Below are 25,839 nucleotides of genomic sequence, written 5' to 3'. Positions count from 1 at the left end.
TCCAACTGTATAAAAAGAATAAAAGGATGATGAGAAGAGAGTCTGATTCTTCTCAGGAAGCTGCTCCTGCTAATGTGATGAGGAAACTCCCACTGTGAGCCATGTCGTTTCCATCATGTGGGACAACTTTATGAGACCGTGTCATTTTTTAGCTTTGGAAAAACACTGCAAAATGAATTTTCCTGGCAGTTTTGACAACAAAATATGTTTTACCTTATGTTATAATGAACAGACTGGCAGCCTTTCTGTAAATAATTCATATAAAAATTCATAACATACGACTATGCAATTCAGATCCAGAAATGTGCACCTGTAACATTGCCAACATAGAGAACTAAGTACTCATTGCACTCAATTTCACTGGGCAGTTCTAGTTAAATATGCCCTACATTTATTTAAGTTTGAAAGAGAAGAGAAAGAATGATCTAATGCTGGTGTGTGCCTTATCTATTAATAGTCTGTTAGGTAACTGTCACCTTTTGGCAAGTTTCTGACACTGGTGGAAAATAGTTAAACAGCAAAATATGAGATGTGCTTTTACATTATACAAGAGCTAGCACCTTCCATTAGTGTTCCTGGTTGTTATATGAATTTATTACCTTGTGCTGTTCTCACCTTCAGGCATGGGCATCCTTCTGGCCTGGAAAGGGGTTTTTGGGCCTGAATGCCTATTTGCTTTTCTCCTAAAACCAGAAGAAGGTATTAATATCTGAACCCATGTTTTCTCCTGGTCCTGGTGGATGTGCCAGCGTCGGCCAAGAGTGTGAAGTTTCCCATGTGGGGAAACAACTTCCCCTTTTTCTGGCCCAGGTCTGAAGTGCAGCTCTGGCCCCATCTCCTTCTCTCTGTTCACCTCCTTCTTCCCACAGCAGGTGTTTGCTTTTTCTTTCTCTGTTCAAGGCCTATTTGGATTAACTTCTGTTCTCCACCACTTTTACGCAAAAGCGTCCCTAAGGCCCTTGATTTCCTGAACCCTTCCAGCAATTTTCAGAGTGAATAGCTGTGTAGCAAATGTAGAAATTAGGGCAGTTATGAGGTCACCTATCCCAAATTGGACAGCTGGAAGCTGTGTGGGGAAAGGCCATGGCAACGCTCTCTGTCCAGGAGCACAGAATAACAGGGTGCAAGGGACAGGTACCTGCACTCCTCTCACTCCTGGTAGGAGCCAGGCCCTGAGCCTGCCCCAGCTCTGCTCTCCGGGGAGCTCCTCGCCCAATGCGCCCACCAGCACCAGCTTTCCCTGGACATCCTCGGCATCAGCCCGCAGGGTTGCTCTTGAGGAGACAAGGGGAATTTGCAAGGCAAGCCCATAGCTCCTCTGTCTGCGTGGCAGGGCTGAGGCAGCCAGGGCTGCCCGTGCATGGGAGACAGGACACAGTCTTGCAGGGGAGGAGGGACGCGAGCACAGACGGCAGGGATGCCCGTAGAGAAGAAAGGATGCCTGCTTGGATGAGAGTGGCACACAGCAGAAGAATGAGGGATGCTTGCCGGGCAGGAGCGAGGCACGCGCGGGATTTGGGATACACGCAGGGCAGGAGGATGAACACACTCGGCACCAGAGCGATGAAGGCAGGGAAGAGCGGGGGGAAGCCGCGGCAGAGCAGCCCGACGGCGGCAGGGACGCGGACGGGGCGTGCCCTGGCTGGAGCTCAGCTCTGCCCTGCCCTGAGTGACTCGGCGGCCGCCCACTCGCAGCTCGGGGCACCGTGATGTGCGGGCGGGCGGCCCAATGGGGCCGGGGCGGCGGGGCCGGGGCGCGCCGAGCGCGGGCAGCGGGCGGGGCCGGAGCGGCGGGACGGCTCGGAGCGGCACGGACGGTGAGTGCTCCCGGGGCTCCTCCAACGCGGCTCCAACTCGCCCAAAGTTGCGGGCGCTCGCCCCGCCGCTGGACGAGCGGCAGCCCGCGCGGAGCATCCCGGCGGCGCTGCCAGCGGCGGGGATCCGAGCGGCCCCGGCGGCTCCTCCGGGCCCGGCCCGGCCCTCGCTGCCCCCGGCGCCGCCGCCGGCCGGGCGTGTCCCCGGGGGGTCCCGGGCAGGGCGGCGGCGCGGCGGGCGCGGAGCCGGGGCGGGCGCGGAGCCCGGAGCGCGTCGGTGCCGGCGGGACGCGGGGGACGTGTCCGCCGGGCGCGCTCCTGCTGCCGCTCCCAGCTCCCCGCGGCGATGAAAAGACACTTGTCTGATTCATCCTCCCGGAAAACTTCACCCCCGGGCTGAGCCGGGCCGGGCGCGGCCCGGGGGATGCGCTGCCCGCTGGCGGGGCTCGGCGCTGGGATGGAGCCCCGGCAGAGTCGAGGCTTTGTGCGAGTTGGTAGGAGCAGAGCCCGGCCGAGGGGCGGGGAGGTGCCGCTTCCCGCTGTGGGTTCCTGCGGAGCGGCTCTGAAAAGGGGTTCGGTTTGTATTTCGCTTTTATCTTTTGTGCAGGGTAGTATTCCCCAAGCAGAGAGCGTGAGGAAATGGGAACGACTTCTCATCTAATTGAAGCGGGGTGAAATAAAGTGAAGTCGTGGGACAGCTGTGTGGGTTTATTTTTATACATCTCTAATTTGGACTAGGAGAGGAAGTGTCACCCTACTCCCCCTAACAATGGCTTCTTGTTGGGAGCCTGGGAAGGGAAAGAGAGGAACAGGGAATTTTTCAGGACTTAAAGCTCCAAACTTCCCTTTGCTGGGGCATCCTGATGTTGTCTGCAAGTATTGTAATGGATAACATCCAGTCTCAGTGCTCACTGAGATAACAACTCTGCAGGCATGACTGTGCTCCTGTTGTAAGTTTTTCTAAGTAGAAATAGTGGTGAAACGTGTGGATGGGAACAGAGCTGCAGTTAATGCTTCCTTGGGTCAGGCTGCACGTGCCTGCTCTGTAAGAGCATCCACGCCTTCAAGCAGGGCATCGCTTGGACTCACTGATTTCTTTTCAGGAGAGCTGCTGGTATAGATCTGAGCAAATGCCATTGAATCAGCCTTTGAGGTTGTTATTGCTGTTACACAATTCCAGTGGAATGTGAGAGCTGGGCTTCCTGTTTTTGGTCAATCTGTAGAAGCGACTATAAAAGATAATAGATATCTCAAGTAAATTGCTTTTGCATGACAACTTGGAGCCATTGTCCAGCCAGTAACACTTGTGACTTCTCCAGTGAGCCTGGTAACCTGAGAAGCAAAACTCCTTAATGCTGGGAGACTTGCTCAGAGTAACTTTAAAGACAACAGCTGGAACCTGGATATAAAGAGGGAATAGTTACCGAGATCAGCATGTGCTAGTGCTGTGCATAATGATGTACAGAAATTCAGTCTGTTTTGAAAAGAAATCTTGTGCAAAGAGAAGCTGCTGGTAGTTTGTGAGTGGAGAGCAGTGATTCAGGGGATTAGTGGACACAAGGCAGGTCCCCTGGGTGCAATATTCTGCAGCTGATTCTGCCCTGGGGGTGTTTGATGGCCTTATGTGGGGTGTGTGCACACACAGAGACTTAAAATTCCAGACCTGTTTGTTTGCGTCTAAATAACTCTTGAAAAAAAAAAGTAATAAAATAATTTGTTAAATGAAACATTTTCCAAACGGTGTTGTTGTCACAGCCAGTTAATCTTGCCAACGATTTAACAATTTGAGGATGTTGCTTGGTTGTAACCAAGCTCCTTTAAAGGAATTTTTTGCTTGTGAAAGATGAATTACTCATTCTTTGTCTGAGTTAAGAGATCATAATGTGATTATTAAACTTGGTTATTCACTGCTAGATATAAAGAATTGTGTTTATTCAGGGTCTTTGTTCTCTTATCAGAATTAATCTGATGAAGTTTCCTCTCCTGTAAAATACTCACACATCTCCCCAGATTAAGAATGCCCCAAACTCCAGAAACCTATTTACCAGTTTTGGCTAGATGAGCTTCACAGTGGACTGATGACTTCATTAGGTATTTGGATAAATGCAGAGGAAGCTCTTCCCCTGGGGCTCCCTTACTGACTTCTCTACTCCGGGTTTCAATTGTTGTGAGATTAGGATTGTGAGTGAAGGAATTGCAGCCTCGTTAAATGAGTTTGCACTGAATCCACTCATGCGGGATCTTCTAGTAACTCTTTCCTGTGTTTACTTGGCTTTCTAGTGCAGTGACTTAAAATGGCTTTGGAGAGGCGGAAATACAACAGTTCTGACTTTAGGGAAGCAAAGGAGAGAGCTGCTCAATGACTGATTGGAAGGAATGTTAGGGACAGATAATTCAGTAGTTGTGCTTAAGCAGCTGCTGGTGATGTAAGTGATCTGTGTGCCTTGTGAACCACTTTATCTTTGTGTAGTAAAACTGGAAGTGCTCCACTTGGAGCTTCAGTATGGCAGTCGCATTTTTGACAAGGTATAACACAGTGCATTGGGAGAAGATACATACTTTTACATGATTGGCAGTGGGTTTAGGGAGGGTGTGCCCATCATAGATACTGTAATGCACTTCCTTATCTAAGTAGATGATGTGATCAGTAGCTCATTTCACACCTGAGGTTGTCTTGGTGGTGATACTTTAAGTGGTGGTAATTTATTTGGTGACGTGTCCCAATACACAGATAATGTTCTTGGTAATCTATTTTACACAGCATGAAATAATAGGTGGGGAAGCACAAAGGGGCTGTGTTTTCAGCAGAGCCAAAGACCAAGTAAGTTCTGCTTTACATCAGTATAAGGTATTTATTGTTTGTGGTTGGGGCTTGTTTGTTTTTTTAAGTTACAATGTTTTGCATCTGTTTGTTTCATAAAATTGAGAGATGAGAGATGTGGATTGGAATTCTCTGGGGACATTTGTCCCTCTTTAGATACAGGCCTGTTAGCTTGATTTTCTTGCACATGGATTGCCTGTGGCAGAGGAGGCGGTGGAAAAGCAGCATCAAGCCTGCTCGTATTATTCCAGCACAGGTTTTGTACAGATCCATCAGTGCCCTGCAAAGCACAGTCCCGGCTCTAATGGTGCTCACAAGGGCAGCTCTTGACCTGCCACGTTGGGAGGCAGTTTAACCCTGTGCAGGGATGTGGTGGTGCTTCTCATCACAAAGACAGTGCAAAGTAAAGGTGGGAAAGGAATGAGGGAGGTGCCAGCTGCTACAGTGTTCCTGTGCAGTTTGCAGAGGGTTGGACAGGTGAAATTTATGCAGCTGCTATTTGGTTTTTATCTGTGTACCACCGACCAAGTAGCAGTAAGCAGCAAAAGAAACATGGTTTAAGTTGATGTTTTGTTCAGGCTTTGGATATTATTCTGCCTCCACATATATTAGAGCAGCAATTCAACATAAAAAACCACAGATTCTCATCTCTCCAGGCCAGCTGTTTAAACATGTGACTGACAAGCTATCATCCTGCCTGCTGCAATAACAGATATTAATTTTTAACTTTCTGTGAAATTGGGAATAGCCACAACATGATATGTTAATATTTATCAACCAATGACTAGTCTTTGCATGGTCAGCACTTTTTGGACTAAGTACTAGTGTGCATTTAGTAATCTGTGTCTTTTTGGACACTGAGCTCATGAAGTAATTAGAGTTGCTACTTACATCAAAAAAGCCAAACATGAATCTAGAAACCCCTACCAGCAGATGTGTAAAAGGTGGATACTGAATTTTAAAGGTTTACCAAACAGCAAAAGGAAAAAGAAAAAGAAAAAGAAAAAGTTTACCAAATGCAAAACATTCCTGAATATCCTTTTCTTTTCACCCATGTTGCAAAACTGAGATCAGCTCTTGTAATGAGGGTGATGCAAGGTTGAATTAAACCAGTATTTGTTGGGCTACTGTGACAAATGTCACAACATCACCTATCCCTGGCCTCTAAGCCCCTTGATAGGCATTTGTCAACATCTTTGCACATGCATTCCTGTTGGCACTTTGGGAATTGGATTATTGCACAAGCAGCAGTGGTTGTGTTTGTGGTGGGTAATGTCTTGGCAGAGCTCTGCCCTCAGCACTGCTGGTAGGGGAGGGCATGAAAGGACTATTTCCCCTGTGACCATCCCAGAGAGTTGCTCAGACTCTTGTGCAGAATCAGCTGTCCCTGCTTGCACCATTAAAGCTCTCTCCTAACCCAGAGCTGCCTGCTGCTCTTGCTGCTGGTGGGTAAGTAGGTGGGAAGTGTGAAAGCTGAAGGCAATTGGGTGATGGTCCAACATCTGGGTCCTGGGTGCTGTGGCTGGGAGAGATGATGCTCAGGGGGCATCCTGGAGGTCCTCTGAGCAGCAGCAGCTCAGCTGACAGTGACTGGGCTGCTCTAATTGCATTCAGCTGTGTGACTGCTGGTCATGAATGAACTAGTGTTGTGTCCCCTGCTCCATACACAGGGGTTTGGGTGTTCCTGTGGGTGTACTGTCTCTCTTGGATTTATGGAATTAAAATAGGTATCTCTGGTGTGGTCTGTGCAGGGAGTAAGTATGAGGTGGGTGGTGTTTAGACACAGCAGCATTAGTTCAGCTTCAGTCTTAGCTGCTGCCTGCTTTGTGCTCTTCAGTGCTGAAAGTTGTAGGTGATGGGTCAAGCCTGACCTAGTGTTTCCTGCACTGGATATCCTGCCTGCTTCTAGGTCAAGTTTCTCTGAAGTGGAGACTTGGATAGCACCTTTCCATGTGTTGAGATCCACTTGGAGTGCTGCAGAATGATCTGTGAAAAGTCCTCTGGTTTGTGCAAATATTTCCCAAATGAAGAGCCAAAGGTGTAGATTTCCTCTGCTTTATCTGGCTGGCATTGCCACGCTGTGCCATCAAGCATGGGGACAGGGGATCCTAGCTGTCAGAAATCCTCCTTCCTTGTCTCACTGTGCTGCAGCTGCCAGTCCACCCCATCTCCACTGGCAAATGGCACTGGCACACCTGGGGTGGGTGTGCTGTGACACTGGAGACAGTGCCTGGGGAGGGTGATGAGACCCACTCTTGTAACTGTTGCTGGAAGAGATGATTTGATTATAGCCGAAAGATGGGACTAGTGTGCTTGTGGCTGCAGAGCGCAATCAGGGCAGCAGGTGCTGTGTTTGAGATTTCAGGTGTTTGGTGTGTTCCTGTGTCATCTTGCCAGCCACATAAAGAGCAACCTGTACCAGCTAAACAAGAAAATGTGGTTAATTGATGGAGCTGAAGACAGAGGTCTCCACCTAATAGGGCTGGAGAGTGGGGTGGGAGAAGGTGGCATACACATCTGTGCTCTGCTAGTGCCCTGCTGTTTGATCTGGAGGTGATAGAGCTCTTCCATGGGCACATCTGACATGGGTGCTGACCACGACTGACATCAGTGTGACCAGCAGCTGCCCTGTCATCACCCTGTTTGCTTGGCTGCTCTGCCTTCTCCCAGCAGTTCTGTTCCCGTCAGGGGTGTGGACTTCCCTGGGCAGGGTGCTGAGCTGTGGTGGCCAGCTATTCCACTCAGTTACTGTGGCATCCACTGGTCTCCTGGGAATCTATAATCCGTTGGCTTTTTTTGGTAATGGATTAAAAATGCCAAGGATGATAAGCAAGTCCTGTCTGACCTGCTTGGAAGAATTATATCACATGTTCTCTAACAGCTAGGGTTTCCTGTCTGGGTTTGTGGGTTCATGCCTGGGCTACTTAAGCTAGTTTTACACTGTGTTTGTGAGTGGCATGATGATGAAAAGGGGGCTTCCATGCTGCCAGGAGAGCTGCAATCAGCAGAGATGGAGCTGTCCACAGTTGTTCTTTTTGCTTGTTTTGCCAACTGATTCCTGTTAGTTTGTCTCTACCTTTCAGCAGCTGAGCCATGAGGGTGACCACTGCCCATGAAATGCAGCATCCTTGGCAGGTGGGCTGCTTGCCTCAGGTCCTCTTCCATGTGTCCCCCTGTGCTGGCTGGTCTGCACTCCAGCACCTGTGCTGCTGGGCATCGTGTACATTCCTGGGGGCAAATTGACTCCTCCTGCAACATCCAGGCTGTCCTCATGGGCTGTGGTGGCCTGTGCACTACTGACATTTGGGAGTTAGTATGGAAGAAATAAAATAATGATTGGTTTGACATGTGTCTGAGGATGTGGGGAGCAGGATAACTGTCTGAAATGGGAAGCTCTGGTTAGGACTGCTGCCGATTGCTCATGCCAACCCGTATGGGCCATATGCTTCTAACCAGTCTCCTTGTCTCATTTCCTTCTCTGAAATGCTTACAGCTGTTTTTCCTGCCGCTTCAGTAGGTTTTTTGTTCCTGTAAAAAGAGTGACAGCTCACAGATGCTGCTGGGAGTCCCCACTGAATAGCTGGGAAGAGGGACTATTACTGTGATCTTCAAGAGAAGATAAAGTGTAGTGTCTCTGTGGGCGGCCTAATTACTGATGTTTTAAGTAAGCTTTTTTTTCTTTTTAAAGCTGACAATAGACTTAACTGCCTCATAAACTGTTTCCTCATCATATACTGCCTTTAGTGATGTACATGAGAGAGGAGGTAGTTGATGAGGTCACTTATGTGTAGAATAAGGAAGGATGGAGTGAAGTTCTCCATAATCATGTGTTGAGGTGTTCAACATTCAGTTTTTCTGCTCTGCTTATAATGTTTGGGTTAAACTTCACAATGTTGCTTAGATGTTGGCTTTTTTCCTAAAGATGTCTGTGACCAAAGTGATAGCAGTGCTTGAGGTTCATCATTGTTGGTCCTCCACTTACTCCAGTGTACCATCTCTTTGTCCTGCCCCTTCTGCATTCGGCCAAGAGAAGTAATTGCAGACTTCTGTAGCTGGGTTAATGATCCAGCCCTGGCCATGTGAAGAAGGAGCTGTAGAGATGCTGATGCCTATGCAAGTGTTTCACAGTTTATGGCTGGGTGGTAAAAGGGCACCTGAAGACAGTGAGAGAGGCTATCTATATCTGCTTTTAGACAAATGACCTGTGCAAGGAATGTGGGGCTAATGTGGCAAAGGAAGTGGCTGTGTTGAGTTGGCTTGAATGCCAAGGTAAGACAAGGTCTGTAACAAATAAAACCTACTGGTATGTTACTTCTGAAGTCATTGTGATCTTGGATTAGTTTAGGTGCTGAGAGTCCAAAAAATCTCTGCTTTTAGTGGGTTGATTGCCTGTTGGCCATAAGCCCTAAATAAGCAAAACTTGCCTTCTTTTCCAATCCTCTGCTTTGCCTTTTTTGCAGTCCCAACTGCACAAAACAGTGAAATGTCCCAACAGCTGTTGTTTTTTTGTTGGTGTTTGAGATAGGAAACCTTGTATGGGACCCTGGTGGTGTGTCTATGGCTGGTGACTGTTTTCCTGCCTCATCCTCCCAAGGGTCTCACTGCTGTGCAAGGAGATGTGGATTGGCTTTTCCTCCTGTAAAAAATATACTGGGGCTGTAGTCTCCTCACCCCATGTTATAAATTATAAACTGCCGTGGGAAATGCAAAATAGAGTAATTCTGATTTGTGTTCTTTTAGAGCCCTGTTCTTTAGACCAAAATACACAGGATAAGTCTGGCCCTTCCCTCTATTCATTTTCATAGCCTCCTTTGTTTTTAATTTATATATCTTTTTATTCTAAATTCCTCCCATCCCCAAAATAGAACAGACATCAGCCTGCAAACAAAGATTGCCAGGCATTGGTCTTGTGGATTATAGTGGCTTTTTTGGCCTGCTTGGAGACTGAGCCCCACCCTACGTAGGCTAGGATTAAAAATAGTCTTTCTTTTCATCAGGCTGAAAACTGTACACAACACATCTATGTCTTGATTTCTGGGGCATTGGCAGCCACAGGAAGCCCTTCAGCTATAAAATACCTCAGAAAATCTGTTTGCTGCTAATTAATCCAAAAGCGCTAAGGTGGCCACTGTTGGAAAGGTGTAGAGCCAGATGTCTGACTGCCAACCACGTAGCTACCTTAGATGTTGATTAAAGTTTAGCTGTGTTTCTTGAGGGGCCTGAAGAAATGGAGAGCTCTACCCACAGCTATGCATTGGGCTGCCGCTTCAGGAATGTCTCAGCTCAGGTGCTGCAGGGACGTCCAGTGGGCAGAGACTGCCCCACAGCCTCCAGCTCAGTCCTGTCTGTCCAGACCTGAGCTGCACTCCTCCCTCACTCTATAAAACAGGAAAAGCATTGAGGGCAAGAGGCTGAGCTGTATCTGGTGTGGTGATCTCATTCCCCCATTGCCTCTTGGAAAAGCCAGGCCTCAAACCCAAGCTTCTTAGGCAAGTCTGAGTGGTTGGCCATGGGATAGCAGAGGGAAGATCTGAGTGTATCCTTGCTCTGGGCATCTGTTCTCTGCCTCATGAACCTCAAGTGTTGGCGTCTTGCGTTGTTTCATTTGTTTTCCACTGTCCTTGGCTGTGCTTGGTGGGGCAGGGAATGCTTTTACAGGCTGGTAGAAGTGCTGCTGGCCGGCTCCAGCCCTCTCCGTGGGGAAAGGCAGGATGCAGCTGACCCAGGATCTGGAAGCAGGCAGTGCTGCCTGGCAATTCCTCCAGCTTAGCCACAGCCTTTATGGCTGTTTATGGCAGGGGTGGGAGTAAATGAGCAGGGGAGTGTGATGGGAGGAGGGCAGGGAGACTCTGCCCAGTGCCTGTTCCATGGCTGGTAATGACTAGCATGCTCTGTGCGCCTGGTTTATGTGACCTTGGTGATCAAAGGTCTCTCTGTAATCAGAGAAAATGCTGCCTTCTCTTCAGTTTCTGTAGACTCTGCCTTGGCCTGTTCTGTTTCTGTTAATTCTATTCTAGAGTAGACTGTAAAAAAACTTAAAAATGTGAAATATTGTATTGTCTCATAAAACCTTTGTAAATAGTCATGACACTGTAGAAGGATGCTAGAAGGATTTTATTTCCCCCAAAGCCTAGGGATGAGCTTTCAGCACTTTCTCACTCAGCTGCATGTTTTTTACTTTGAGAGTCAAGGGGCTATTTATTCATATCTCAAATTCTTAAAGTGGAAAAACTGACTCCTACAGGTAGGCCTTTACTACAGACTTTTTTGGTGCTAGAGGAAACCAATTTTTTTTTTTTTTTAATATGCTAGCCAGGCTGCTTTAAAAATTTTGTATAAATACTGGAACTTACACAAGGCAAAGTGAGTTGCTGCCCACTGCAGAGTCAGGTCAAGACAAGGAAAAACCTGCAAAACACCAGCTTAAGGAAAAACATAAAGAAGATCTGATAATCTGGTAGATGAGACAGGCTGAGTGACATTAGAAATGCTGCTGTCTTATATCAGTGTTTCACAGCTCCAGAATTGGGCTGTGGCTCAGAGAGATGCTGTAGGTAATCCTGCCCCTGGCCTATGCAGCTTCTGCTGGAGTTTTGTGTGCTAGAACTGCTTCTCCTGCCTTGTGTCCAAATGATGGGGAGACTGTCTTGCTAGGGGGAAAATACAAAGAATTGACTGCAGAATTCTGAGGACGTCCTCTTCGATTGCTACTGAAATTGTTGTCTCTTTGAGGTGGTGGGAAAGGAAGTTTTAGAAAAATCCCCTTTGTTTTCCCTTGCTTTTTTTTTTCCTGAAGATCAACATATGAGAAGTATTTCTATGCTAGAAAGCAAATATGAAGGCACGTGATTCTGCATTATGTGGCTTATTTTTGCCAATATGTTAATGACTAAATTAGGGGCTCTCCAGAGCTGAACACACAAGACTTTTGAAATTCAGTTTAATGACCATGGATAACAGAAGCTTGTATCCTGTCTGGATTAGATGGAAGGTGATGTGCAGTGGGTTGTTCCTGAAACAAGTTTGCAGTCACCTGTGTGCCATTTCAATATTCTTCCTTGCCTGTTGTGTTAACTTTAGTTACAGTTTTCAGATCTTTTTTCCTATGTGCTCATTCCCTCAAAGTACCTTTTTTGATCAGATTTGGGGTTTTTTGATGTTTGTGTTGATCTTTGCCTCAGTGATGTTGCTGGTGCGTGTGGTACAGTTCCAGCCCTGGTAGCAGAAGCCCACATACCAGGACTTCTGCTCCATGGATTCTGCTCAAAATAACAGGGAAGGAGGGGTTGCTGATCTGCCTCTTCCACTGTCTCCTGTGTACTGTGAGGTAGAAGAGTGTCTTGCTCTACTTTCGCAAACAGTAGGACTGAACATGTTGCCTTTGACCTGCTGGGAATGTCAGGAACTGGAGGAGGTCCCATGGATTTTCACAGTCTCTGATCCTTTTTTCATGGAAGATCTTGGTGCAGCCCCTCTCGGCAGATGAAACTGCTGGGCAAGCACCAAAGTTCTCAGTCTGTCCAGTGCAGCACTAACCAAGTGGAAATTTGAATTCAAGCTATCCATCCCTGTAATTGGCGTTCATGCTTTGTGAAGCGGTGCTTCAGCTGGGTCTGAAAGATAGTAAATTCTGGGTCCTTGTTTATGCTGCCATCGCAATCTTGTGCTCCTTCCTGCTAATCAGCCAGGAAGGGTTCGTGGAGTGTTGTTTGGGTTTGGAACAGGGCTGTGGTTTTGAGATTCCAGGATGCTGAGTCTTGTCCCAGGGACCGGCTTGGATGCTCTCCTGCCTTGGAGCCTCTGCAGCAAGATGTTAGTGAGCAGGCTGATATTCTAGCCCATCCCTGTTTTCCTTGGGCTAATCCAGTGTTTGCCTGGTGCTATAACTGCTGACCAGCTGTAGTACTGTGGTGATATATACATGTATATATTCTGCTATAAATCCTGTAGTTAAACATTTACTTGACCCAGCATAAAACAAGGTGCTTGTCTCCAGCTGGTCGCAGAAATAAAGGAAGTGAGTTCCAAAACAATATTGCAATTAAGCTGTTTTTCCTGAATTTTGCACAAAAGGTTTTTTCCTCCAAGAATGGATCGTAAGGACTTTATTTTAGGGAATACATAGGGTGTTGTGGGTATATATAAAGTTACCCTGTTGTGATTGGTATTGGGCAGGCATTCAGGGAGAAAGTTGACCCTTGCTTTTAAGAACTGTTTCTGAGATAGCAACATTCTGAAGGTCAGTAGAGAGCAAATGGAAATACGTTTACAAGAGCATTCATGTTTCTCAGTGTTCCTGGTAATAATAAGCAAGTTTCTGAATCCTCACTTAGATAGAATTCACCTCTCCCTAAGGAGAGAGGGGAAACTGGGCCTTCTGAAGACTGAAAATATTTTGAATAAGCAGCCTTAATGTCTGACCTAGACTCTAGCCTGTTCCTTTCTGCACTGTTTGGATGAGGCTGGGACTAAGCTTTCCTTGGGGACATGGATGGGAGGTTCCTATGCAATCCTGCTCCTGCCCTTCTTTTGCCCACCCTTCTGTAATGTTCTGGTTGATCTGATTTCCAGCTGGGCTCTTGCCACTGTATTATATAAACCAAATGCTCAAGCACAGGCAGCATAGTCAGACTTCTTGCTGAAAACTTGAAAAATTGACATTGCTTCTGCTCAGCTAAGAAGCTGCTGGAAGTTACTGCAGCTGTGCTGGATGGATGGTAATGGCAGTGCCCTGCCTACATTAGTTAGGTCCATCACTAATGACAACAACTTTTATTCCTTCCTCCCCTTCCTCCTCTTTCTGTAAGTAGTATATACACTTTTTCTGGGTTATATAGGGTTGTTTTAGTTGGTCCCTTTGCTCCCTGTGTTCTGAAGGTCTTTATAAAAAGAGTTTTGAAAGTCATGAAATGGAGTACGGTTCTGCCCCATACAGTCCTTGAAACCTGCTGTTATGCAAGAGCCTTTACAACCAGTAGTCAATGATTCACTTTAGCAATTAAAGCTCTGTGCATTGGTTTGATATCAACTTGGCATATGGCAAGGCATTGCACTTTCTTCAGTGCATTGCCCTTTCACACAGCTGATATTCTTGCTCAGCTTTTGGACCTCTTTGGTGTAATCCATGTTGAACCTTCGGTGTCATTGCTCCCAGCGATATATCTACCTCTTCTGCCTGAACTTCAAAGTTGCTTCATGCCTTCTATAAAATACTATGCCTTGTTTGGCTTTATGTAGGATCTGTAGATGTTTGGTTTTTTTTGCTTTTGTTTTGTTAGCTTCTATGATGAGGGTTTTTTTAATACTAATTAATCAACTAATTAATAAATATTAATTTCTTTAATACTGATTTCTTTAATACTAATTCGCAAAGCATTAAACTCAACAGCAGCAACAGACTAGAGAATATAAGAAATCTGCTGTCAAAGCAAAGGCTGGCTTCATAGCACAGAGATCAGTCTGCTACTAGTAGCTGTTTTTTATTGTCTGGAGAATGTGAGATGGCTTACTAATCAACAGTGCAATGAGCTGTGTGGTGAAGCTTGCACTCAAGGGACCTGAAGGCTATGGGTGACAACTTAGAGTGTGTGTGTGAGTGGTAATCCAACTCTAGCCCACCTTTCTACATATTTGAAAAGAATGCAGTAGTTGTGGGAGACCCTGGAGTTACCCTGTGCAGCAGGACTGTCCTACAGGAGACTTTCTGTTGGAGTCTGAGAAAAAGAGCAGTTGGAGGGAAGCCAACAAGTGCATGAGCTAAATACCAGAAAAAGCTTCAACATCCCTTGAGATGGGATTTTGGACTAGTTCAATACAGATGAACTTACAGGCCCCCTTGCACAATATGATGAGCCACGTGCTTCTGGCATCATGAGATACCAGTCCCTTCCTGAAGATCCTCCCTGGATGGGCTGGGTGTGTGTGCTGCTGCCCAGGCTGGTCAGTACCTGAAACCTTTCTGACAGTGGGAGCTCACCTGCAGATGTAGGTGGGTTGTGTGGGACTGAGGAGCCACCCAGTGGCAATCTCCCACAGCCTCCCACTGGCCAGGAGTGGGTGCAGCAAACTGGTCTGCACAGTGGTCAGCATTTGGCCAAATGTCCATTTGGTGGCTGGAGCAGGCTATGATTGCAGAGGTGTAACCTCTTCTTGCATATAGGTGGAAGGTATTAAGCAGTTTCTGACCTCTGGTTCTGCATAATTGCCAGTCTTGCTATAGTCCATGAATCTATTTTTCAAACCACATCTTTTATATTGCTATAATTTTATTTTGGAGATTACATCTATTTTATTAGTAATCTAATAGGGTACTCCTGTAGGCAAGTCCCTGGTGGTATTTGGCATTAGAGAAAGCTCTTGTTTTCAGTTGGCTTTTTTTTAAGTTGAAATGAGGTGCAGTGTTTGGCTTTGGTAGCAGTATTTATATTTTAGTACTTAGGAAGTGAATCTTCTCAGGGGAGAAATCTGGCTCAAGTAGCTGAAAACTTTGTAAAAAGTGTTGCTGCTGCTCAGGCTGCAGAGTATTTATCACTGATGGAAAGTTAAAAGGCTTGTGACAGACTTGTATGAAAATATGGACCTCTTCTAAACAAATCTGTACTCTTGTAATTTGCATTGTGCAACCATTTGCATTATGATTGTTTTTTTGGTGCTTCTTAAAACTTTCTTCAGTGTATGTCAAAAGGCCTTAGTTCAAAGAACTACATTACTATTAAATTGCAGCTTTTCCATATTAATACATTCCATGAGGATGCAGTCCACATGAATGCTGTATGCTTCTCATTGTAGATGTGTCTAAACTGCGTGTTGCCAAAAATGGATCAGAACAGTCTCCCTGTTCAGAAATACTGTGTGAACAGTCACTTGTGTTCTGCAATAGTGCAGTTCTAGTTTAAAATACTATTTCCTTGAGTAGAGACTGAAGGTGAATAGTCACCTGGAGCATGTTCTCCAAGAGGGCAGAAGATTGCCTGAGTCATGGCAAGGGCAGACTTTGGTGATGGACAGAGCTGGCAGCTGAGATGAAAGATAAAAAAGTATGTTTGTGCTTCCAAGACCCTCCTACCAGACCTGGTGCCACTCTTTGTCCACTGGCCTGGTCTGTGGCGTGGCTGAGCTGGTGCTAACTGGGATGCTGTGCTAACAGTGGGCCCTCTGCCCACTGCCTCATCTCCCTCGTGCTGATGTCCATTTGACCTCAGCCAGCCAGGATGGGAGGACTGAAGTGCTGAGGAGAAGGGGCAGGATGGCCTTTGGATGATGTCAGCCCTGCCTGGGTGCAGTTCTACTGTGTCAGGGCAGTTCCTCTTCCCAAGCTCCAGTCATTAGGCTTCATCTGATGCTGTTATAATCACCCAAAGTGTTTTCTTTGGGGTATGATTGTTGCAAGGTGCGCTTCGTGATTGGTTAGGTGGAGCTGCAAGACTGGCTTAAAAATATTCCCTACTCGGAGTTCCTTCCACTGGCTTCTCCTTTGGCTCAAATATGTAGCAGAAAGGATGGGAGAGTGCCTCAGAGCTGGTGATGCCCTGCTCAGGCCTGCAAGACTGGCCAGACAGATCCCAAAGGCACTGCAGACTCCTGTGGTGTTTTCAGTGCTGGCTTCTGCCCTGGGAAATGCAGCTCATCGGGCAGCTGCTTTTCCAGTGGATGTGCAGAAAGGGTTTCCAGGTAATCTCTTAATTTCTTTCTCCCTTTATAAAAAACCCTCATCCAACCCTAGACTCCCCATGGCCCATGGTCTTCAGAGAATAACTTGTTCGCTTTTTTTTCCACTTATACCCTCTCCACACCCACCTTTTTTTGTCTTTTGAATTTAATAAAGTGGTGACTCAGTACTAAATATAAAGCCTCCTGCTTCCAGCATCATCTGCCTGTGGCTCATTTCCTGGAGCTGACATGGTTGAAGCCTCCCGATTTCCTTATGAAAGAGCAAGACATGAAACATCCTTTTCGTGGTGATCTGGGCATACTTGTGGAGTTCTTTGGTGACTGCTTGGCTGCCTGATCTAAGCTGTGAATAATTAGCTGGTTAATTGCTAAGCTGAGCACTGGTGGAGCACAGGGTAAATCGGGAAAGTCCTCAGATCTGTTTTGCACTGCAAAATCATAGTCAAGTTTGCAGGCGTTTTTTAAATAAAGGCCAACTTTCAGTCCCTCCTGCATATGGAAGGTTTTTATTAAATAAGCATGAGCCTGACTAATGTCTTGCTTTCTTCCAGATGACAGGCTCGCTGACAGAGCAGCTCAGGAAGCTTTTAAGGGGGAAATCTAGCTAAGATGGACCTGTTTTTTTCTTTAAAAAGACTGATAAACTGAGGAGTTAAGGTCAAATGCTTGCTCCTGGCATGTCATATGTTCCCATAGCTGTTTACATTGATGGGATTTACACTGCCATTGGTTGGCAGTGAGGGAGAAAGCAAAAAGTGCATAAACCCTCAATTTATATCAAAAAGCACAGGTGAGAGTCTTTCTATCTGTTAATAATTTCGTTAAAATCCTTACATTTAAAAGAGAATGTGGACAGAACTGAAGGGGGGGAATATCTTCCACATGGTAAATGCTCACAGTCTAAAATGGGGTGGTGGTTTTGCTTTCTAAAGCCCTGGCTCAAAGAGCATGGTGTTTTTTCTCTGTAGTGAAGTAGACTATTTAAGTTATCTGTTTTTCAGTTAGGTATTCTTTTGAACTTCTTCTCTTTCCTTTTTTGATTTTTTTTTGTTTGTAAGGAGAGGGGATGCTCCTGAAAACACTTGCTTTGCAGCACCAGAGCAGGCAGAGGCAGGAGACTGAGCTGCTTTTGCTGCTCCTGAAGGCTCGCCAAGGTCTGCTAAGGCTCTCTTGGCTCTGGAATCTCCCCAGGCTGCTGTGGCCCTGCCCTCTGGCTATGGAGGTTTCTCTAGTATGGAGATACTAGACCAACATGTCCTATACCCCTGTATTGATTGGTTGACACTGGAGCTGGCTGTATCCCAGCAAAAAGATATTTTAGGCAGGAGCTAGAAGTGCCAGCAGTTAAAACCCATCCCAAAAATCACTGGGACAGATGTAGCATGCCCAGGGACTTGTTCATCACCATGGATGTCTCAAACAGCTTCCAACATTGGCGTGGTATCTCTTGGCATTAGTGAGGATAACACTACTTTTGGAGTGGGCAGGAAAACTTGGTGTCCAGAAGCAGATGGTTGTCTTCTTCTGGACTCACTGGGGAGAGCAGTGGGACTACACAGCTGACTGTAGCCAAAGGCCAGCAGCTCCTTTCCTCCCCCAGAACTTTGCCAAAGGGTCAGTTCTTGAGGGTCTGTGGTGAAAGGTGACGCCTGAATTTACCCTTTCTGCTCCCTTGTCGCCTGGACGGCAGCAGCTGCCGCTCCCACAGCCATCGTTGAGTACCTTCTGGAGGGCAAATATGTATTAGTGGCCTCCCAGTGAAACTTGGCAGCTGGAGCTGGGGAGGAGATGTGTCCCCTTGCGCAATGATGTGCTGGAGGAATCCTGCCAGTGCTGGAAGTTCTCTTTGTGCATAAACCTACATCACAATGTTCCATGCAGGGGAGTGGTTGTGTCACCTGAGCACCTCAGGCACCTTCTTCTTCCCTAAAAGGCTTTTTCTAAAGCAGGAAGAAGAGGAAAATAACTCTGGTACACTGTCTCTACAAAAAAAAAAAAAAAATCCTATTTTGGAAGAGTGTGGGGAGTGGTGTGGGAGCAGGCGTGCCGAGGAAGTCTGTTGGGAGTGCCCGGGGAGCTGTGGGTTTGCTGCCTGCCATCGCCACACCCCGGTGTGCTGAGTCTCAGGACATGACGTAGAGATGAGTGGTGCTGGCACCGCCGAGGTGCTATTTTAGCTTTGACTGTAATTGCAGGTTGGACCGCCAGGACTGGATTTTGAGTATTCACAGAGCAGAGTGCACTCAAAGCTCTGGAAAAACTGGCTATCTCTGATCCTTTGCAAATGTAGAAGATGGGTATTTCACGTGCACTGTGCATGAATTGAACTCCTTGTGGTGGAGCCACTGAGGACCTGTGCTACCCAGTGACGAGGCAGGGATGTCCTTTCCCTCTCAGTCAGAGGGAATGATTATACCTGATAGCCCTGGAGGATGCTTTACACTTACCTGAAAGGAGAAAAGCAAGTAAGCAGCAGTGCTAGATGATGGAGACAAGGAGAGGAGGCTTTTCTTTCGCCCCCAAAAAGTAGGCATTGCTTGTGCAATGGCTCTGCCACTGATAGAAAGTCACAACCTGATTTGGGAGCTCTGGCATGCTCTCCCCAGGACCTATCAAGCCCCAAAGCCTTGCTAACCCTTACAGGATGAAATTTATGCTGTGCAATAAGTGTAGGATGGAAAGTGGAGGATGTAGGATGAGAAACTCATGAGATGAGTTTCATTTTTGTTGCATGTTTGCCTCTAGACTTCATAGGCTGGATGCAGTCCCTGGTTTTGGTCAGAGCAGCCAGTTGGGCTCCCTGCACCCAGAGGCTGATGCGATGCTGAAGCCAGTTGCTGGTGCAAATCAGAGCAGAGTTGCTCTTCCCTAAACCCTGTCTGACGTGCACTCAGCCTGGGCTCCGTGGACTGCAGAAGTGTATTTTCAGTCTAATTTCTTTCAAGTTGCAGCTGCAGTTCTGAGCATAAAACCCTCTATTTTGGTTTCCATGATGTTTACCATCCTGAGGAAGCTGGCAGGCTGTGGCTTCAGGGTTAGGTTTTCTGTTTTGTTTTTTTTGGGGTGTGTTTTATACCTCTTTTTAAACTTTACAGCTGGAAGCTAAATTTTCAGGTGATATCCAAGAAATGGTACCAGGCAGTGACTCACTTTCCTGGCTGATGTAATTTCTAAAGAGAAATAAAAAAATCACCTAGTGACCATAACTTTTAGAACAGTCATGAGTTCTTCAAATTTTTTACTAATTCAAAAATTGTGTTTATTAGTAAATAACATAGTTTCCTTTTAGCTATAGGAATGCTCAAACATTATGGACTTAACAGGAACAGAAATCTCTGAAATATATTACTATAGTTTGAAAAGCCGAATTAACCTTTCTGGTGATTGATTCTGCTCCTCTGCATTGCATCAGCAACACACAGTACATGATGTTTCTGTTGCTTGTGTCTTCCTGGCTAGCAGCAGATGTCTGTCCCTGTTCCATCTAGAGCAGACAAGGATTAATTGCTGAGGTAATGCAATATATTACAGTATGGGCCAGCTTTGAACTCTGTATTTAATTTAATCTATTCAGAAATATTTTATTTTCATTGTTGAGAAAATAAGAGGTGAAATATCAGGCAGCATCCTCTTTCAGTGCAGACTAAGGCCAGATAGGTCTGGATCCTTAGTAGTCTGTGAGCTTCTGGTTGTTTCAAAGACATCCATAAAATAAGTACATAAAGCCAAATACAAGCTTGCGTTTCTGTTTGACTGGACACGCTGAGAACTAGCAAATCAAAGTGCATTCATTTTAGAGAGTAAAGAGCAGTAGAGGGGTTTTTTTTGTTTTGTGTTTTGTTTTTTAATAATAAAAAAAATACAGAACTTTTAGGTAAGCAAACTATATTACCGCTTGCTGGTCCCACGTGCCGAGCAGTCAAAGACCAGGAGCTGTTGGGGAGGATCCCCTCGGGATGCTCCCGGGATGCTCCCGGGATGCTCGCGGGATGCTCGGGCCCTGGAGCGCATCTCTTGGCAGCGTGACCGCATCCCTGGGAAGCGACCTCCCATCGCTGGGCGGGGAGGCAGGGAGGAAGGAAGGAATGCTGGCTGCCCAGCTCTGGGCTGGGGGTGTGGGAGACGCTTCAGCGCTCAGGCCAGGCGAGGGATTCGCTTTCCCTGGGAGGAGAGAGGAGGAGAGGTAAGGAAGGCTTGAGGAAGGGTGTCCCGGGGCGGGCTGGTGTGTGGGTGCTGCCTGCTGCTGCGGATGCCAGAGATTGTCCTGCAACGACTTGTTTTGCTTTTCTTTTCTCCAAAAAAAGTCTTGTAATTCCTGCTGCTGTAGTAGATAGAGGAGAACAGCTGGGGGCAGAACGAATTTCATGTTTTGATGTGTGTAAGTTGGAATTTATCGGTGCACCTGACGCATGTGAACAGCAGCGGCGAGGGCTGCCACAACTGCATCACTGAGGGTTCAGTGTTCCAGGCGAGGGCTGAGGGTGTGTCTTCTCAGAACTCTGGGACACAGTCTTGTTCCATCTCAGTCTGCAGCAGGCTTTTACAAAGCAGAACTGCTTAAACTTGCATGCTAAAGTGTTAAATACTTAAACCTCTGCTGTGCAGAAAGTGCGAGGATCTCTGAGTGCTTTTGTGAAATGGCTGTAGGCTGCTGGCTGTGGCGGCTGCTGAACTTTTTGGGGTGTTTCACCTGGAGAGGTTGGGCTCTGAATGCTGTGGAGGCATTACAGGCTGGTAGGATTTAGTTTCCTAAGAGAGGAGTTTATCTTGCTTGCTATACCTGTTGCTGGAAGCCAATGTAGACACTCTCTAAACACTTTAGTAGTCCCTACCAGCTTAAAACACTTGCATAACAGTGCTTTTAAGTATTGAACTGAAATACTGAATTTTTTGTGCTAAAAACTTCACTAGTCTAAAAAACCTGTAAAACACTTCTAGTATAGCTTCTTCATGTCCTAATTTTGTTTGTACTGAATGTATTGCTCTGAGGTTTTTGCTAAGTTATGTTTTATTAAAGTGATAATATACTTGCTCTTAGCCAGAAGGCTGAGAAGAGACATTTTACCCTGCATTTATTCTGCAAAGCATCTGTCTCTAAAGAATGATTTCCACAGCTGGAGGACTCTCACACCCTCCTGAAATTCAAAGTAATGATGAGGTTGCATGCTGTTTGCAGTGCATACGTCTCTTTAACCACAACATCTGTCCTAGGGGTATTGGGCATTGGCTGAGCTGCAAAACAGAGGGAGAAGGAGGAGGAGGAGGAGGAGGAGGCAGAGCAGCTTGAAGGAACCTAATGAGATGTTAGTGCTCAGCTCCAGGAGTGCCTGATGCATTTTCCTAACCTTGGTGCTGGATCCATTGACCTAACCTTGAAACCTGCTAATTAGAACATTTTGTGGAGGTTATTAATGCTTCTCCAAAATCCAAGAGTCACGAAGAAGAGCTTGCCTGATCCTGAACTGGCGACTGCTGTCTTTGGCTCCCTATCGCTCCTCCCCACGTTAAGTTCAATTATAGAGGAGTGTGGGGAACACCCTGCAGTCAGACTAAATGTGATTTCACTGTCATTGCAACCTCATGGGAGGCAAAGCTAGCAGCTTTCCTAAACTTCTGGCCATTTCATATTAATTTTTGGGATTAATGTTTTGGATTTTGAGTAGAGTAGATGGGATCTACACCATCTCTTCTACAGTAAATAAGTAGTGGATTTACAGAGATTTTTCCTACTTCATAAGCCACTAGGACAGCTATGCAGTGACACTGATTTATTGCAGTCTAATGTTGCTTTCTTGCTCTGAAACAAATTAATTTGACTTCTTTCCCTTTTTCCCAAGTGCTTTCTAAACAAGATTGCAGACAACAGCGGAAGGATGGAAAATGTTTTTTCTTTTATCAGAAGCTTTTTCTAGTTAGAGATCTGTTACTGAAATTCCTGGGGTTTAAGACACTTTTGAAACACAGTCACAACACTTAGGGCACAGTTTGTAGTTTCTAGTGTTTTGTTTTTTATTTAAGAAAACATTAATTGACACTTTTCTCTGAATATTTATCATCTGGGCAGCCAGAATTTCAGCCTTGGCTGTGCTCTTTCCAGAGAGTTCTGTTTACCTTCAACTGATAAAACAGTTTGCAAACTGCTTAACCACAGCTGTACCTTCTAAAAGGTTGCACAGAACCCACCCTCCCAAAATGAATACTGAAACTCCCTATTGTCCAGCTTGCCAGGGATCAGCACCGTCATGCCAGGTGTTTGGCTTGCAGGAGCTTGTTTGCTGGTGTTGAATAAGCAGTGACTGTACTGTGATTTAATTTAGGGATCTGCTTGATTCCCCCAGCTGGGCGGGGGGAAGTTGAACAGACTGAGTAATGCTGCTTGCTTTATCGTGGCACACTGGATATCAGCCCCTTCACCTGCCAGAGGCGCTACCTGCGAGCAGAGCTGGAGGTCCTGGGGGGATGGAGGGTGTTCTGGGCTGCATGGGCTTGGCAGGGCTTTATCCAGCTGCTCCTGAACCAGGATGCAGACTCAGCTCTGCAGCCCACCTTGTAAAGGATTGAGCTCCTTTGGGGCTGAATATTGGGAAATCAGGAGACACATGCTTAAAGCATGTTGAGGGTAACCTGCAGGTCTCAGCAAGCAGGTCCCAGTCACTTCTGGGGAAGAAAATTCGCACTGATTCAGCCTTGTGAACCTCATTCCTCCTTGCTTATGCTGGCAAGGAACCCACTGTCTTTCACATTACTGCTCTGAGAGTCCCCTCATAAAATGAGGGATGCTGAGTTTTTGCAATGGGTGGTAAGAGATGGGTCCTTGCTTGAAGACATTTATGGTTAAGGTACAAAATAAGCAGAAGGAAGTGTTAATGCTGCTCTTTTTTTTTCTTAGGGAACTATTCAAGAATAAGAATTACTTTCAACATAAGAATTTCCTGAGAGGCTTGCATGACTTTTCTGTGCCTTAGCCAGGAATTTAAATGAAGCCTTCTGAGTTTCAGTCCATTAGCTGACACCTGACCTCAGCCCCCCTCTCTTATACCTTCTTGCATTTAAGTTTAAATAACCTCTGAATGTTACTTGCTTTTGCAAGTTCCAGGTAGATGAGTGTTCAGCTCTTCCTTTCCCGACACATCTTGAAAGGATCACCTGTTCCATGTTGTACTAGCTAGGTGATGAGACTATTGCTGTTCTCTTTCCACTGACATGAACAAACTATTTCAAAAGTTAGTTAAACCAATCCAGTGGGTTATGATTTCAAATGTTCTCTAACCCTGGAGTAGCTGCTCTGCTGAAACTGGAGGTGTGTCAAAATGCAACACTTAGTAGGAGTATTTGTCAAAGAGGCTTTTAAGGATTGATTCATTGGTGCCTTGAGCAGTATTTTATCTGTTTTCTACTGTGCCCTGTGGATTATGAGTATTCTGTAGATATGTGTAATAGATTTTGGGCAAGGTCTGTTGCTATAGCTCTGAGTCTGCAGCATGATAGAGGTGTGTGAGTGCAGTTGGTCTCCTCTGTGGCCATCCATCCAATCTACTTGGCCCTGCTCTTGCATGACAGGAGCCTTCAAAGAGTGTAAGGTCTGCAGAAAGCTTTTAGTGTTTCTTCTTTGCATTTGAGTCCCAAAGCAGTTTCATGGTTCTGTTCAGCCTTCTTCTTGGTGGATGAGAATAAGCAAGCATCCATCCACTCTGCTCCAGGATTGCATTTTACCCATTAATGTGCATGAGAGGCAGCTCTGGCTCAGAGGACAGGGATGCGTTGGGGGAAATTTCATTGAGGGCTAAGGGCTTATTTTTTCCTTTCCATGGGCAATTAGAGTGGAAGTATTTGTGTTCTTCTGACTTGTGCATCCCTCCAGCCTCTGGGCAATTTGGTGTCACGTGGCCAAGCATCCTCAGCTGCTTGCTCCCTGTTTTCTCTACTTGTAAGATAGAGGGATTAGTGTACTTGAATCCCTGTGAATTTCTGTTCATAACCCCAGCTTTCAGTTTTCTGGATGCTGCCGTGGAGGACATGGCTCCCCTGAGCTTTTATCAAGGGGCTGATTCCTGTTTGATGCTGTGAGCAAGCTGGATGCTGATTTTGGGTTTTCTCTGGGTGCTGGCTACAGTTTTGTGTAGGGTTCTGATCATGCTGATCATTATCCAGGCCTGACCACACCCCAAAGAGCTTCCTTGGCTGTGCCGGGCTGTCAAAGGCATGTAAATTGCCTGATGGCTCAGCAGTTGCTTTTACTAAGGATTTAAGGTGATTGAAGCTAGTGAATCTGGTTCTGTCATGAAGGGAGAGAAAACACTTTGACCAGCATGCAAAAGGTGAAGGATCAGGTTGTCCAGGCTGTCAGTGGATGTTGGGGTAGTGGTGAAAGTGTGAGCAGAAGACACAGGAATAGTGATTTTCTGCATTCCCATACTGTTGGAGTGGCCCTGCCTCTCTGCAGCCCAGATCCCTGCTGGGCATCTACCCAAGTGCTGCTCAGAAGATTACCTGACATCACTTTATGCAGGTCTAGCCAGGAGAAACTGAACTTCTAACCTGGATTTGCTTGAGGAATAGACTTGTCCAGAGGTGGATACCCCATTGAGACATGCCTCCAAATCCAGAGAGAACCTCTGGCAAGCTAAGAGCAGTGACTAACTCCAACATGTGTGTCTGCTCCTGATGGATTTGGCAGATTTTTCCCCTGCAGCAGTGTGAATTGTGCAACAACTGGAGCAAAGTTTCACAGTCCACTCCCAGGTGAGCATAAACATAGCAGGGAACTTGCCTCTCCCCGTATGACAGTTTCAGGAGTCTGAAAGAATATAAAGCAAAACCTGCTGAAGGGACTTCTGGTTTAGAGGTGCTTCAGAAACAGCAGCTGGAGGTAATATCAATGTGGAATTGGGATGAAGTGACTTGAAGGGTGCCAGGGCAGTGGGAATCCCTATTTGCAGTCCTGTGTCTTTTCCCTGTGATGTGTCTGGTGGGCTACACAGCCAGCATGGGGCAGTCAAAAGGTATACTGTGTGTAAAGGCAGTAGCTGGAGCTAGCAGTAGCCAGAGCTGGAGAACTGGGTAGTGTAAGGTGGTCAATTCAAATATCCAGGCAAGCTTAAAGTAATTCAGAACTAAAATTGAATTTATGTAGTTGGTCTTGGCCTGTTGAGGTGAGTTTTTTGGTGCTTTGCATGGCCAAGAAAAGCTGAATTAAGAGTGAAATAAAACTAGATTTGGGTAATGGCTTTCCAGGTTAGAGTACAGTGGTGTGTGATAGTTAAAGCACTGCAGACCTGACAGCAGAGCTGTGGATTCACTGCTGTTGAGCCTGATGTGTGTGGGGCTGGGAAAACTTTACTGAAGGAGAGATCCATAGATGAGAGATGCAGCTACTCAGCCAAATCTAGCCCCAGAAGGCAACACCTGCTGAAAGCATTGTGTGCCCTTTTCTTCCCAAGGCAGGGGAAACAGCTCCCTGAGTGGATAGGAACACCACAGTATTGGTGAGCACAAGAACCACGATTGTGCAGAGAGCAACAAATTAATTTCAGA

General features: G+C 46.2%; 1 protein-coding gene across 2 annotated transcripts in view; it reads left to right on the top strand.

Moving 5' to 3' along the window:
- The first annotated feature begins 1,721 nt into the window (after positions 1 to 1,721).
- PLS3 (plastin 3) overlaps positions 1,722 to 25,839 on the top strand; it is a 50,113-nt gene continuing 25,995 nt past the window's right edge. The window contains exon 1 of one of the 2 annotated variants that reach the window (XM_058847768.1): positions 1,722 to 1,817. The gene's annotated coding sequence lies outside the window, so the exon portion shown is untranslated. Of the gene's footprint in view, positions 1,818 to 20,373; positions 20,489 to 25,839 lie in introns of those variants that run through there. The other variant, XM_058847769.1, reaches the window with a different exon arrangement.

The sequence above is a fragment of the Poecile atricapillus genome, chromosome 12 (genome assembly GCF_030490865.1).
Source record: "Poecile atricapillus isolate bPoeAtr1 chromosome 12, bPoeAtr1.hap1, whole genome shotgun sequence".
Classification (NCBI taxonomy): Eukaryota; Metazoa; Chordata; class Aves; order Passeriformes; family Paridae; genus Poecile; species Poecile atricapillus.
This window is presented reverse-complemented; position numbering and strand designations above follow the sequence as displayed.